Below are 16,159 nucleotides of genomic sequence, written 5' to 3' on the forward strand. Positions count from 1 at the left end.
AGGTGGATTACAGACACCACTGGTTATGGAGGAGGCAGGGTGGCCAGAGTTCAGCGTGAACACTAGATCGACACTGAACCGGCACTGTCAATGGGCCAGCGGAGCTTGACAGGAAGGGCCCAGCGGAGCGGTGCTTGACAGGAAGGGCCCAGCGGAGCGGTGCTTGACAGGAAGGGCCCAGCGGAGCGGTGCTTGAGACGGCGGGGCCCAGCGGAGCGGTGCTTGAGACGGCGGGGCCCAGCGGAGCAGTGCTTGACAGGAAGGGCCCAGCGGAGCGGTGCTTGAGACGGCGGGGCCCAGCGGAGCGGTGCTTGACAGGAAGGGCCCAGCGGAGCGGTGCTTCAGACGGCGGGGCCCAGCGGAGCGGTGCTTGACAGGAAGGGCCCAGTGGAGCGGAGCTTGAGACGGCGGGGCCCAGCGGAGCGGTGCTTGACAGGAAGGGCCCAGCGGAGCGGTGCTTGACAGGAAGGGCCCAGCAGAGCGGTGCTTGAGACGGGCGGGGCCCAGCGGAGCGGTGCTTGACAGGAAGGGCCCAGGGGAGCGGTGCTTGACAGGAAGGGCCCAGGGGAGCGGTGCTTGACAGGAAGGGCCCAGCGGAGCGGTGCTTGACAGGAAGGGCCCAGCGGAGCGGTGCTTGAGACGGCGGGGCCCAGCGGAGCGGTGCTTGTCTTCACAGCGGGGCCCTGTTCAGCGGTGGCTTTCTGCATGACGGGGCCCTGTTCAGCGGTGCTTGTCTTCACGGCGGGGCCCTGTTCAGCGGTGCTTGTCTTCACGGCGGGGCCCTGGTCAGCGGTGCCTTTCTGCACGGCGGGGCCCTGGTCAGCGGTGCCTTTCTGCACGGCGGGGCCCTGGTCAGCGGTGCCTTTCTGCACGGCGGGGCCCTGTTCAGCGGTGCCTTTCTGCACGGCGGGGCCCTGTTCAGCGGTGCCTTTCTGCACGGCGGGGCCCTGTTCAGCGGTGCTTGTCTTCACGGCGGGGCCCTGTTCAGCGGTGCTTGTCTTCACGGCGGGGCCCTGTTCAGCGGTGCTTGTCTTCACGGCGGGGCCCTGTTCAGCGGTGCCTTTCTGCACGGCGGGGCCTTGTTCAGCGGTGCCTTTCTGCACGGCGGGGCCCTGTTCAGCGGTGCTTGTCTTCACGGCGGGGCCCTGTTCAGCGGTGCTTGTCTTCACGGCGGGGCCCTGTTCAGCGGTGCCTTTCTGCACGGCAGGCCCTGTTCAGCGGTGCTTGTTTACACGGCGGGGCCCTGTTCAGCGGTGCTTGTCTTCACGGCGGGGCCCTGTTCAGCGGTGCCTTTCTGCACGGCGGGGCCCTGTTCAGCGGTGCTTGTTTACACAGCGGGGCCCTGTTCAGCGGTGCTTTTCTGCATGGCGGGGCCCTGTTCAGCGGTGCTTTTCTGCATGGCGGGGCCCTGTTCAGCGGTGCTTGTCTTCACGGCGGGGCCCTGTTCAGCAGTGCTTGTCTTCACGGCGGGGCCCTGTTCAGCGGTGCTTGTCTTCACGGCGGGGCCCTGTTCAGCGGTGCTTGTTTACACGGCGGGGCCCTGTTCAGCGGTGCTTGTTTACACAGCGGGGCCCTGTTCAGTGGTGCCTGTCTTGTCTTTCAAGGGAGCCAGACCTGGCCAGGACTCCCTGCTTAGTCGCCCTCCGACCGTCCAGTTGCTGGACCCTCCTGTGACGGAGTCCTGGGCCCGTGGGTGTCCTCCGTCACACCCGGGATGGGGCTTGTGGGGCCCTCCTGGTCCGCGTCCCTGCTGGCTGACTTCTCCGCCCTGCTGCCCTTGCCCTCCTTCGATGAGGCTCTCTGGCCCTTGCCTCCCCTGGATGTTGTGGCAGGTGACGGGCCACGACTACGCTCCTTGGTGACAGCCGTGTCAGCCTTCTCGCGGCGGCCCTTGTGTTTACGGGTTCTCTTTCCAGGGGGTGGGCTGGCTGTCCCCTTGCTGCTGGCCGATGTATCAGTGCTGGGAAAGGGTGGACTCTAAAACCCGTGCACAATGGTGAGACTTGATGCAGGGCTGGTGGTGGCTGAGGTGCTCTTCGGACTCTTACCAGATGGAGGGGGTGGGTCAGGTGGTGCAAAGAGGTTAAGTTTGGAGAGGAAAAGTTTTTTTGGAGCAATGGGAAGGGTAGGTGAAGAGGGTATGGTAGTGGAGGAAGAGGATGTGGTTGTAGGAGAGTCAGGTGTGCTGTCTTTGGGTGAAGGTGCATGGGCTGGAGGCTGTCGTGAGGTGGATGGCTGTTGGGTGGGTGGCTGCCTGCGTTTGTGTGTTTTGGAAGAGGGGGTGACAGACACAGTGGGAGAGGACACAGGGGACGTGTAAATGGCTGTGGGGGTGGTGACTGCACGTGTGCGGACTGTACTGGAGGGTGTGCTGGTGATGGAAGTACTGGCTGATGGTGGTGTGCAGGCAGGTGTGAGTGGAGACGTCACAGGGAGGGAGGAGGGAGACGAGGAGGAGGGGGACACAGAGGTGGTAATGACTGTTGCCATTTCTACATCTGGATGTTGCTTGGGTGAATGCTTGTGGGATCTGTGGTGCTTATGTCTGGATGAGCTGGCCTTGGGTGTTGAGGTGTGTGCAGGCTGGTCAGATGGTGTGGATGGGATAGGCTGAGGAACAGGAGACTGGGACTGGGTGGAGGCAATTAGAAGAGGGAGGCTGGAAACAGGGACAATGGCTGCCATCAGTGCTGAGGCCAGAGAATTGAACGATCGTTGATGGGCAGCCTGACCCGAATGAATGCCCTCCAGGTATGCATTGCTCCGATGCACCTCCCTTTCTACACCCTGGATGGCATTCAAAAGGGTAGACTGCCCAACAATGATGGTTTGTAGGAGGTCAATGACCTCCTCACTGAGGGCAGCAGGTGTAACTGGGGCAGGGCCTGAGGTGCCTGGGGCGAAGGAGATGCCCGCCTTCCTGGGCGAGCGGGCACGGAGCGAAGGCTGAGGGGCTGCTGGGAGGGCGTAGCTGGTGTGCTGGGTGGCAGCTGTACCTGTTGAGGCGGGGGGCACGGATGTTGCCGCCACCGCTAGGGAGCTCCCTTCCGAGGACGTGTCGGTGTCGCTGACGTCTCCACGGGTCCCCGTTGTGGAGCTCCCCTCGCCCTCCGTATCACTGGTGACCTCGGTGTCTGTAGCATGGCCCACCGGGGCCATGTGAGTTGCAGCTCCCTCGTGCTCCGATGCCAATTCTCCTCCGCCTGATGATGCTAATGCACACATGCACAAGAAGAGAAAGGAAAAGGGTGGGGGGAGAAATAAAGACAGGTTGAGTGCATGCATTGGCAACACCATTGTCGGAGAGGACAGACACAGGAGGCGCCTGCACTACGCCGCGCAATCGGGGTACACTACTCAGTACTTGTGACTAGGCCTACAGGTCTAGGGACAAGAAATGCACACATGGATGATGCTGGACCATGGATTGCTGTACTTGGCAACCTACAGAGGTGGGGGGCGGGGGCACAGGGCCATGCCTAAAGGAGGGGACTACACTACAGAAAGCGCCCTGGCCTAATGTCACCCACAGCCCTCCTCCCCCACCCAGACACCTCCACTGCGCGCAAATATAGCAGAATGTGCTGATACTCACCCCCTTGTGTCTGCTGTGATGTCCTCACGCGCCCATCCAAATCGGGGTAGGCCACCGCCAGGATCCGGGACATCAGGGGGGTCAAGGTACGACTGGCACCCCTCCTACGTTGGGGGGCCATCCCCAGCAGTGACTCGGCGGTCTTCCTGGTCCCGCGGTGGATGTCCTCCCACCTCTTTCGGCAGTGGGTGCCCCGTCTGTTGTGGACCCCCAGGGCCCGGACGTCCTTGGCGATGGCACGCCAAATGTCGACCTTCTGATGGGCGCTGACCTATTTGACATGTACAGGGTGGGAAAGGAAATATCATAATTTGTCTGCATGATAGATGTGATTGCCCCCCCTTCCCCAACCTTGCCATGTGGCACATGCTCTCATCTGTCGTGCCTTGCACTCCTCATTCGCTTCCATCCCCACCATCTTACATTCACCATATAGAACCCAGGCATAGCCCATTCAACGTGCACCCAGTGTACTTACCTGTTGGTCTGGAGGACCGTAGAGTAGCGCATACTGGGGGAGGACCCCATCCACAAGTTTTTCCAACTCTTCAGGTGTGAAGGCAGGGGCCCTTTCCCCAGTCGCAGCAGCCATTGTCTCTTCCAGACCGAGGTCACAGCAGCACTTCGAGTATAGGTTCCCTCCTGTGGATGATCAGGTCTCGAGTGATTAATCAGATAGAAAATGGCGGTCACGCCCGTGGCGATGCGTACCGCGGCGGTGCGTACCGCGACCGCCAGCGCACATCGTCATTGGCTAATGAAACCCATAGGGTTCAATGTTAACCAATGCGCCTTCGCACCGCGGTCTTCGACCGCCTACCGCCACGGTGTGCCACGCCAGCGCGTTGACCTCACATCCCATTGTCACACTTCACAGGTCAGGCAGCCGCCATTTCAAGGGCCCACATGGCTTAATTTCTACTCGTCACACAGGCCTAGGCCTTGCATTGCCACACATACAAGCCTTTCAATGCATAGATAATCGTGTACTGTGCAAGCTGTGTGGACGAACCTGTGGGTTGCTTGACTCTGTGCTCCATGTTGTCTTTCCTAGGCACCGTCCGCTGGGACTTGCGAGGAGAAGGATGAATCCTCCTGTGTACCGACCGCTGGTGGACCTGTCGACAATGGAAGAACGACATATTATACTTCGATACCGACTGGACCGAGCAACTATCCATGAACTGTGTGCCCAGCTGGAGCCACACCTGATGTCCCCCATCCGCCAACCCACAGGAATTCCCCCTCTGGTGCAGGTTCTGTCAGTACTCCATTTTTTGGCAAGTGGCTCTTTTCAGACAACAGTGGCCATGTCATCAGGGATGTCTCAGCCTATGTTTTCTAAGGTTTTGTCCAGAGTGTTGTCTGCCCTGATGAAATTCATGCGAAGCTACATTGTTTTCCCTGAGGAGGATGATTTGGCTACAATGAAGGGTGATTTCTATGCCCTTGGACACATTCCCAATATCATTGGTGCCATTGATGGGACCCATGTGGCTTTGGTCCCCCCAAAAGACAATGAGCAGGTGTACAGAAATAGAAAAAATTACCATTCGATGAATGTCCAGGTGGTCTGTTTGGCTGACCAGTACATCTCCCATTTAAATGCCAAGTTCCCAGGGTCAGTGCATGACGCGTATGTCATGAGAAATAGCAGCATCCCGTATGTGATGGAACAGCTACAGAGACACCGTGTGTGGCTAATAGGTGACTCTGGTTACCCCAACCTGCCTTGGCTATTGACCCCAGTGAGGAATCCCCGGACCAGGGCAGAGGAACGGTACAATGAGGCCCATGGGCGAACTAGGAGGATCATAGAAAGGACCTTCGGCCTCCTGAAAGCCAGGTTTAGGTGCCTACATATGACTGGTGGATCCCTAATGTACTCACCAAAGAAGGTGTGCCAGATCATCGTGGCCTGCTGTATGCTTCACAATCTTGCATTGCGACGCCAGGTGCCTTTTCTGCAGGAGGATGGTCCAGATGGTGGTGTTGTGGCCGCTGTGGAGCCTGTGGAGAGTGAAGAGGAGGAAGACGACGGGACGACACGGACAACAGGGACACAGTTATACAACAGTATTTTTAGTAGCACACAGGTAAGCATCACCCACGCCATTTTACATTTACTTCAGTGCTCCTGCATCTGTACTTTCTGTGTTTCCCCCCAGTTCCTTTTAACTGAATTGTGACTTTCCCTTCCCTTTTCAGAGCTGTATGACCCACTGCGTGACTTGTGCTTTGTTTGTCCATGGACTACAGCTTATTGACACTGGTATGTTGTCATCACAATTTAACTGAACATTATTGCAGCGTTGTGTGTAATACATTTCTTAAGAATACAAGCAGACTCGAGATTATTTTCAGTGCAATAAGTGATTTATTTGAAGTGCTACATGTAGGTCCATGGTAGTAAAACGGTGATGGGTGGGGGTGGAGTTATGTCCATGGCAGAGTCCAGTTTTCAGTTTCACAGGTGCATTGTCCATATGCCTGTGGAAGGATGGAGCAGGGGCAGTTTGAGGTTGGACAGGGTGACAATGTGGGACAGTGGGATGACATCAGGGGGTATCTTATGCTGGCGGGGGTCTTGCAATCCTACTCTGTCTTCTTGTGTGATCTCAGGTTCCGCTTGCGGGGTGGTTGTTCTTCAGCAGGAGGTGGGGTTCTGGTGGCCTGTCGTTGTGTGGGGGCCTCCTGTCCACTAGCACCGGCAGAGGTGGTTGGCTGTTCCTGGTCCTGGCTAGTGACAGGGGCCCTGTGTGGTGCCACATGGTCCCGCAATGTGGTGTCTATCCGGTTGAGGGCCAGGACGATGGTCCCCATTGCGGAACCGATGTTCCTGAGTTCGTCTCTGAACCCCATGTACCGTTCCTCCCGCTGTGCCTGGATCTCCTGGAACCTGGCCAGTACCGTCGCCATCGTCTCCTGGGAGTGGTGGTATGCTCCCATGATGGTGGTGAGGGCCTCTTGGAGAGTGGGTTCCCTGGGCCTGTCCCCCCCCCCTGTCGCACAGCAGCCCTCCCAGTGCCCCTGTTTTCCCGGGCCTCTGTCCCCTAGACGGTGTGCCCACTACCACTGCCCCCAGGTCCCTGTTGTTGTTGGGGTGGTGGGTCAACCTGGGTCCCCTGTAGTGGCGGACACACCGCTGATTGACGCGTCCTGGAGACAGAGGCATGGGCCCGCTGGGTGGGAGCTGTGCTGGTGTTCCCAGAGGGGGTTAGGTCTGGTGTAGCCTGTGGCTGTCTGTGGGGAACCGACTGTCCAGAGGTCCCCGATGGTCCGGGCTGGTCATCAGGTTCTACGTCGACAGAGCTGCTGTCATCACTGGGGGCCTGTTCTGGGGATGGGATGGACAATTCTGGACCCTCCTGGCCGGTGTGTTGGCGTTCGGGCCCTGCAGGGGTGTAAGAGTATGGTTATTGGTTTTGTGTGTTGCGTGGCTTGCGATTTGTGTGTGCCCTTGTCGTCCAGTGCTGGCATTCCCTTGTGGGAGGAGTTGTGAGGGTGGTTTGTGGGGGGGGATGGGTATGTGCAGTGGTCATGCTTAGGTGATGGGTGTCCATGGTTTGTGTTGGCATTCAGGGATTGGTGTTGGGTTGGGTGGGTTGTGCTGGTGAGACATTGGCAGGGAGGATGTGTGCTGGGGGGTTGGGGGTGAGGGTGGGGGTGTGGGTTGGCATGCTGGTGGTTGGGGGGGGTGAAGTGGTTGAGATTAGACTTACCAGAGTCCATTCCTCCGCCTACCCCAGCGAGCCCCTCAGGATGCAGGATGTTCAAGACCTCTTGCTCCCATGCAGTGAATTCGGGTGGAATGGGTGGGGGTCCGCCGCCAGTCTTCTGCACAGCGATGTTGTGTCTTGACACCATCGACCGCACCTTCCCCCGTAGGTCGTTCCAGCGCTTTCGGATGTCTTCCCGATTTCTGGGATGCTGTCCCACGGCGTTGACCCTGTCGACGATCCTTTGCCATAGCTCCGCCTTCCTGGCTATTGTGGTGTGCTGCACCTGTGTGCCGAAGTGCTGGGGCTCTACCCTGATTATTTCCTCCACCATGACCCTGAGTTCTTGGTCCGAAAACCTGGGGTGTCTTTGGGGTGCCATAGGGTGGTGTGGATGTGGTGTGGGGTGGTGTTTGTGGTGATGTGAGTGGTGGTGTGTGCTGATGTGTGCGTAGATGTAGTGTGGGTGATGGAGTTGGTTTCCTGTGTGTGTTGTGGTTTGCGTTCCCTGTGCTCTCTCTCTGTGTTTTGCGCCTTGTCTCTGTATTTCGATTTGTGGGGGTTTGTGGGTGATGTGGGTGTGTGTTTTATATTTAATTGGGTGTGTGGGAGTGGTGTGTGTATGTGTATCAGGTGTGTGTATTTTGATTTGGCCAATGTGGCTGTGTTTTGTAAGGGTGTGTGTATTTTGAGCGCGGCGGTGTGTACCGCCAATGGAATACCACGGTTGAAAGACGGCCGCGTGGATTCGTGGGTCGTAATGGCATGGGCGTGTTTGTGTTGGCGTGACGGTGGAGGTTTGGTCATCTCCAGTTTATCGCTGACCGCTGATGAGGCGGGCTTCCGTGGATGTCGGGATTTTGGCGGTTTGGCAGTTGTGGGTCAGAATGTCAGTGGCGGGTTACCGCGGCGGTGTTATGGCGGTCTTCTGACCGGCGGTAAGAGCCTTTTACCGCCGAGGTCAGAATGACCCCCAAAGTGTTTTGGGTAAAGGTTTGGGTTTCTGTTCCACCCAAATTGGTGATTCCTGGGGTGTTGCAGTGTATCTTTATAAATGTACAAGTTTATTAAAAGTAAGGAATCATTTTTATTTATCCCTTAGATTTCCTCACCCTCTCAATGCATAACCCCCACTCCCGGAATATACTGTATCTGACCTTTGTGATTTACAACTACTACTTTCTATAACGGATGATGATATGATATCTTTAGAGAGGTTGGCGGATAGCCTGGATATTTCTGAGAATTTGTCTATTGACAGTGGCCTGAAAGAAAAATCTAAGTTTATTCCGAAAGGAACCCACCGTAATATAGACATCTTCAATGACATGGTCATGAAGGATCTGCACAAGTTATATGAAGAACATCCTAGGGGGAATCATGGATCTGACAATCTAACATTTAGGGAGAGGAAGGCATTGACTAATCTGAGAAGAAATGAGTCTAATGTAATAAGAGAGGCAGACAAGGTTTAATGGGATCATTATGAATACAATGGATTACTTAAAGGAAATTGAGACAGTTAGGAGATACGGACTGTTATGAATTGGTAACCTACAACCCTATGAAACAGGTTGCTTCCTTTATTAATGAATGGGCAGAGAGTTGTCTAATTTCTGATGACGAATATCACTATTACTGGTTAAGAATCCCCGATCCCTGTGCATTTACATCTTGCCGAAAATCCACAAAGGGGGTCCGTTCCCTCCGGGTAGACCTGTCATATCAGGGGTGGCCTCCCCGACAGAACAACTGTCGGATTATGTTGATAAATTTTTGAAGCCATTATTTCAGAATTTACCATCTTATGTGAAGGACAGTAAGGATATTTTGAACAAATTTGATGATGTGGAGTGGTCGGATGACCTTATGTTTGTAAGGCTGGATGTAGTAAGCATCTACACTTGTTTAAAAATGACATTTAGTTCCCAGGCAATTGAATTCTTCTTGTGCACCAAAATAGCAGATTGGTTGGAACATAATAAAATGATCTTGGAGTTGATTGACATTATTTTGACTAAGAATATTTTGCTACATTATGGGTGTTGGTACCATCAAAAGCCAGGGACTGCAATGGGTTCCAGGTTTGCTCTCTCGTATGGCAGCCTTTTTATGGGCTGGTGGGAGAGGGAGAATGCCTGGGGTAGAGGTGTTTCTAGGTGGATGGATTATATTGTGTTTTGGGGTTGATACATTGACGATATCATGGTACTCTGGAAAGGAACTCCAGATCAATTGATGAACTACTTGGATTATTTAAATGCTAATCCATACAATATCAGTTTAACTATGGCATATAGTAGAGAGAGGATAGACATTTTTGTATCTTCAATTCTACATCAAACAGGGTAGGGTTCACAGTACCCAGTTTAGAAAAGCCACTGCCGGTAATAGTGTTCCCCATGCTACTTGCGCCCATCCCAGATCAACAATAAATAATATTCCATATGGTGAAATGTAGTGAGGAGGCTAAGTATATGGAGCATATCCGCATGGTTAAACAACGATATCTAGTAAGGGGGTATGAGAACAGGATTCTGCAAAGAGCAGACAACAGAGTACAACGGCTGCCTAGGACTAGTACATTGGGTAAGAGTCAGAGGAACATGAGAAATATGGATCACAATTTGGTATTTTCCACCCCGTATACTAAAATGAGTAACAACATATAAAATTCTTTGGAAACATTGGCATCTATTATTAGATGTACCGGAAATCAATGATAAAATCACTTTCAAACCTAGAGTGGCACATCGTAGCAGTAGAACAATTAGGGACTTAATGTTCCCTATCTATATAACGGACACTGCAATAACCAGCACATGGTTGTGTGAATTTAATATGGGGTTCTACGCATGTGGTGAATGCAACATGTGTGGATACGATAAGAAAAGGACTAAGCAATTTTGCTATGACACAGGACGAAAGTATAGTATTCAACATTACATCAATTGTAAAACCAAATTTGTGACATATGTCATTGGTTGTGGAAGTGGCATTATATATGTTGGAAGTACAGAAAGATCCCTCAAGATACGTAAACAGGAGCATATATGTGCCATACATAGTAGGGACGATAGGTACCCCATGACCACACATATGGTTGAACAACATGCATTTATGGTTGATGTTTGGTTCCACAGGATTAATCATGTTCCCCAGGATATTAGGGGTGGCAATAGGGAGCTGATGTTGAGACAAAATGAGGTGGGCTGGATCAACTGGCTTTGTTGTGTTGAGAGGGGGCATAATACTGAGAATGAGTTTCATTATTTCTTATAATCTTTCCACACAAATTAGTGAGGGGTAATTCTGTCTCCAGGAAACCCGCTTTCTCCATACCGTCCGTGGAAACTTATAAGGCTACTTGGATGTATGTCCCTGGTTATTTGAAGCCTGTGCCCCATGGTCATGAATGAGAATGGACCATATGGGATGTAATAGTGACCCTTTATTAAGGCCTAGTATCAGGGATCTATGTTGATATTTATGACAGTCAAAATGGAGGTGATTTATAGCCCTAGCCTTGTGGAGATCATCAGGTTAATAATTTGGATAAACAGTGTGGTCTTTGTATTTTCCTCACTCTGGTTAAAGTTGAGTCAAAAAAGTTTGCAGTGGCAGACGAATTCTGTGGAGTGGTGGGGTAGATGCCCTTTGCTGTGTAGCAGATAACAGGAGCAGCACAGGGTTCGAATCTGGCTCATGACCCTATTTTATTTTTATCCTAATTACATTCATTTTTTATTTTCATTTGAATGATCGTGCTTTTGATGTAGGGTATGGCACGAGTAGACCGTGTCGTTACATGCACGTTGATACATCCATTACTGTGGTTTTTAGGTGTCTGTTGGATTTACATTTGCGATAAATAGTGGTACCTTTTTTCTCCATTCTGGATGAGGACATCCTTAAATATCATGGAAATGACAGAGAAAATCGGTGGAGTGATGGACTAAATGCCCTCAATCCTATTCTATCTAGTTGAACCAACATAGGGTTTGAATTTGGCTTATGACTTTATTTTTATATAATCGTCAATCACATAATTTTTTGGTTTGTTTTAGATTATAATTACCATCGCGTCCTACTGAGTGATTTCAAGGATCAGGAGAGTGGCTTATCATGGTCACTTGAATTCAAATTGTACTTCATTGGTGAGTTGCGATGTAATATGAGCTTCCCTTTTCAGTTATTTAGGTTGAGCATTTGACATTTGATTAGAAATGTTTATGGGTGTTTTACTATTAGAATAAGGGCTTCCTACTTATATGCATGTTTTCGGCTTGCTAGAAATGTGACTTAGTATGTCTGGATGAGGCTTTTAAATGCATTCGGTCCTCCCTTTATAACTTTTTTGACCCAATGAACTGTTATGCTGTGTTTAACTTGGTCATAGAATTGAATGACTATTTTTGTCTGAAAGCATTTTGGTTAACAACGAACATTTCATTAGATGCCAGCTAAGCAAAAGCAGGCTTTTTTTTTTTTTTTTATGATATGCTACCAGTGTTTGTTAAGAATATTTGGGTGCCTCATGTTGATGTAATAAACTTATAGTAAAGTGAGGTGTAATCACGAATGGGGAATATTGACAAAAGTGTCCTTATTCAAGTTAACAATCTGTATTTTGTTTGATTCTGTGAGTGGGCTGCATTTTGGATTTCATTTGTGTGTGTTTTGAATTAAAATGAGGATTGGACAGGACAAACGGGCATGTATACTTTATATGATTTTTTGGTAATTTTTGCTGTTGTTGCCACACGTTACTCAAAGAGACATTACAATGGAATACATATATTTGGACTTGGTAACCTTCCATATTAATAGAAAACATTAATGGTACTGTAAGCGTGAGGGCGTGGATAAAGCACTCTAGACTGCGGTAGTCTGAAAAAATGTCTTTTATTGAGGATAGAAGATGTAGTAGGAAACAGGTGAGAATCTTTCAAATTTTGGTTGTGGGACTTGAGGGTGGTGGGATGTGCTTGAGGTTTGGTCTTCACTCTTCTTTTCTGTCTCCCTGGTTTACAGGTCGTCCCCCGGGAAGTGCATGTGGAGAGAAGAGACTATAGCGGTAAATGTACAAGCTACTGATATCTATTTAGTCTCCGTATTCTTTCTTTATCCTCCCTGACTCACTGGTCTTCTTAAGGTTATTGTATTCAGATCGTTTTAAATTTGTATGTGTTTTATCCCTTCTGTCTCTCGGTGCTTCAACTCCTGTCCTTTCTGCCTTGTAAATTCCTTCAGTGCTCAACCGGCGTGTGCGTGGTTTGGCTGGTCTACTATTGGTAACAGTGCTCTACGGTGACTGGTGGTAAGTATTTTATTCCCCCCCCCTTTCGGATTCTCCTCTTGTACTTGTTTGTTTCACTTTTCCAACCCCCTCCCCACCCCAGTGCTCGTGCTCATTATGTTTCCTTGTTTTTGTCCTACCCCCTCCCTCCTTTCTGTGCTTTCCGACCCCCGCCCTCCTCCACTCTCTGTCTCTCACTCTCACTCTTGGTCAGGGACGTAGTCCCACGCACCTGAATGGCCACGCTTCTCCTGAAGCGTGGCGGGATGCTGCCACTCGTCCTCCCGGTTGCCTGGAACAGGGTCTCCTGACGCTCGTCTTCCGTCTTCAGCTCCGGTGGTCGGATGGGACCGTTGTCTCTGACTCTCTGGCGGGTTCCGCTCCTGGGCTTCTGCGTTCACCTCTCTGTTGTTGGGCTTTTCCTCCTCCACGAAAGGGTTCACAGCTATTCCCTTGTCTCCTGTTTGCTCCTCCAAAGCTCTGAACGCCGTAGGAGTATGCCGCGGCAATTTTGAACATCCAGCACCCCGCCACTGCCGATCCTCCCACCAATCATAGGCAGGGAGCCTCAGATCACCAGGGTCAGCGTCAGCACAAGCGGGAGCTGAGTGCGGGCGAGCAGGTTCCAGCCCGTCACATACACTCCCCCTAGAGAGCGGCTTGTCGAGACGCTCCAAGACCGGATAACGGGAAAGAAAATCCGCGGTCACCATTTGTTTACCAGGAAGATGCTGTATCCGAAAGGAAAAAGGCTGTAAGGAAAGGAACCAGTGGAGAACATGGGAATTAGTGTCCTTATGATGGGCGAGCCAAGTAAGAGGAGCGTGATCAGTAATCAGGGTAAAGGTCCTGCTGGACAGATAATATCTGAGAGACTCAATTGCCCACTTAATTGCCAAACATTCCTTCTTTATAGCTGGATAATGCAACTCCTGCGGTAGAAGCTTCCTGCTGATGTACAATATAGGGTGGAGGGCATCATCATCCTGTGGTTGGGACAACACTGCTCCAAGACCCACGTCGGAGGCATCAGTTAGTAACACAAAGGGTTTACCAAAATCAGGACAGCAAAGCACAGGTTCTGACGTGAGGGCAGTTTTCAACTTGTCAAAGCTATGTAAGGCAGTTACCGAGGGAGGACCAAAGGTATTATGATATGTGTTTTTCAGCATCTCAGTAAGGGGTTCCGCCACCGTAGAGAAATGAGGAATAAAACGTCTATAATATCCAATTAATCCTAAGAATGCTCTGATATCTTTTTTTCTCTTGGGGAATGACATTTTTGAGATGGCTTCTACTTTTTCTACTTGGAGTCTAATCTGACCGTTCCCCACAATATACCCCAGGTATTTGATACTAGTCTGTCCAAGTGTACATTTTTCAGGATTGGCGGTTAACTGGGCCTTTCGTAGAGTTTGTAATATGGTATGTAGGTGTGTCACGTGCTCCTCCCAAGTGTTACTATAGATAACAATGTCATTGAGATAGGCAGCAGCATACTGCTTAAATGGACGTAGGATTTCGTCCATGAGTCTTTGGAATGTGGCGGGGGCCCCATGAAGCCCAAAAGGGAGGACAGTAAACTGATATAAGCCAGAAGGGGTGGCAAATGCTGTTTTTTCTTTGTCTTCCCTTCTTAAGGGAATTTGCCAATAACCCTTCGTGAGATCTAGGGTAGATAAGAATTTGGCTTGGCCTAGCCTCTCAATAAGCTTGTCTATTCTAGGCATGGGGTATGCATCGAAATAGGTTAAGTTGTTGACACCCCTGTAATCGGTCTTTTGGATTGATTATCTTAGGTCTATGTTTTAAGTGTATATTGGGAGAGAATATTTGTCTACCCTGGTCTTAAGTCTTGTTTAGAGGCAGTATTTTTTGTAATAAGATAAATTACAGAGCATTATATAAAAAGGGAATAGGGTTGCTGGTACCCATTTAATAGTTCTTATGTAATGATACGAAATGTCCCACAGTTCCTGTTAGTTTGGGCCTTCTTTAGTTATAACCAATAAATAATCATTAACCCTTACAATGATGAGAAAGTGTACCATTCCACCGATGCATTGGGTTAGGATGGGGAATAGTAATCTGCTCACACTTAGTTTTTGAATGCAACACAGTCATATAATATGTGATTTAGAGGGGGGATCCATGGTGTACACCATTTCTCTTTTGGCTCTGCTTCTTATCACATTGTGTCTCATGTAGGCATATGTTTTTTTCAGCAATAATTTAGCTGTTCAGAGGAGAGGTTTTATCAATTAAATGTTTTTTAAGTTGTGAAGGTGTATTTTGGCATTGTTTTCTGCTCTTCTCTTTATTCCTGTCTCTAAAGCATTTGGATGTCTTGGGTAGTTTTTGTCATTACATATTTTGAATCATGGTGATATGTGTGTGTTCTATACGAAAATTGTGTACACTTTATGTATGTTTATTTTACAGCCCTGAGGAAGTTCACATGTAGTGAACAAAATGCGTTGGCGGTTTTCTTTGGTGTATTGAAGTAAATAAAGACCATGTTGGAATATCATGCCTGGATGATTCTACATTTCCTTGAATTCCATTGGTGCCCCTCCATCTATAATTTAAATGGAAAATGTGTGTCTGCTGTCTAGTTGCTATACTTCGTGCGAGCTGCAAGCTACAATTCTGGGACTGCTTCTTGACATTTCACAACGACTTTTATGTGAGGGATAGTTGTAACAAAGCCAACCCCACAAGATCTCCTGAGCATCTCTACCTCCAGACTTTGCCTGCTTGGTCTCGTAAACTTCAAACTAAAAATCTTAGAATGTCCCATCTGTGAGATAACCAGTTTGGTGGACTAGGATCATAAGAGATCAGTGCTTCATTTGAGCAAGTGGGCACCAGCACTTATTTTTTTAGGGCCGGCACTTTGTTTTCTGCATCAGGGGAGCAAAAGACACATATGGTAAACGTGGAAGAAGAGAAAAAGGAAAAAGCGTCTCAAAGAGAGAAAGCAGAAAGCTGCCAGGGTGAGCTGAAGTGATGGGGAGTGGCTGTAAATGGATTAAAGAGGCCCGTGATTGCTTGCACATTTAAATGCAGCATCTCCATGTTTCAAAAAAGAGCTTTGGGCACTGGCATATTTTTATTTACAAATTAAGCACTGTAAGAGATACTATAAAAGGACATGTAGAGCTGCTCAAAGCTCCCAACTTACTGAACAACATAAACTGCGTGCCTCTTTTTCACACTTCTAAGCGCTGCATTCCATAACAGGATAACCACGCCCGGTGGTCATCGCACAAGGCACTTCCCATGCAGAGTCAAAACAAAGACAACACGCGTTCAGCCACACACCCCACATGATGTAACATGCTACCCATGTAGGCAAGTGCTTTAGAGCCTCAAAAAGGGGGTAGTAAGCACTATATACTTGTTACAATACGATAGAGTACTCATGAATGTCGGTGACTTGCCTATGTATCCGTAAGTGCTCCTAGAATTGTACCAAACAACACAAAACAAATAGTATGGGGTGAAGTTACGGTTTGTGAAAACCGTCAGTATGGCACCTACACG

This window comes from Pleurodeles waltl, chromosome 7 (assembly GCF_031143425.1).
Source record: "Pleurodeles waltl isolate 20211129_DDA chromosome 7, aPleWal1.hap1.20221129, whole genome shotgun sequence".
Taxonomy (NCBI): Eukaryota; Metazoa; Chordata; class Amphibia; order Caudata; family Salamandridae; genus Pleurodeles; species Pleurodeles waltl.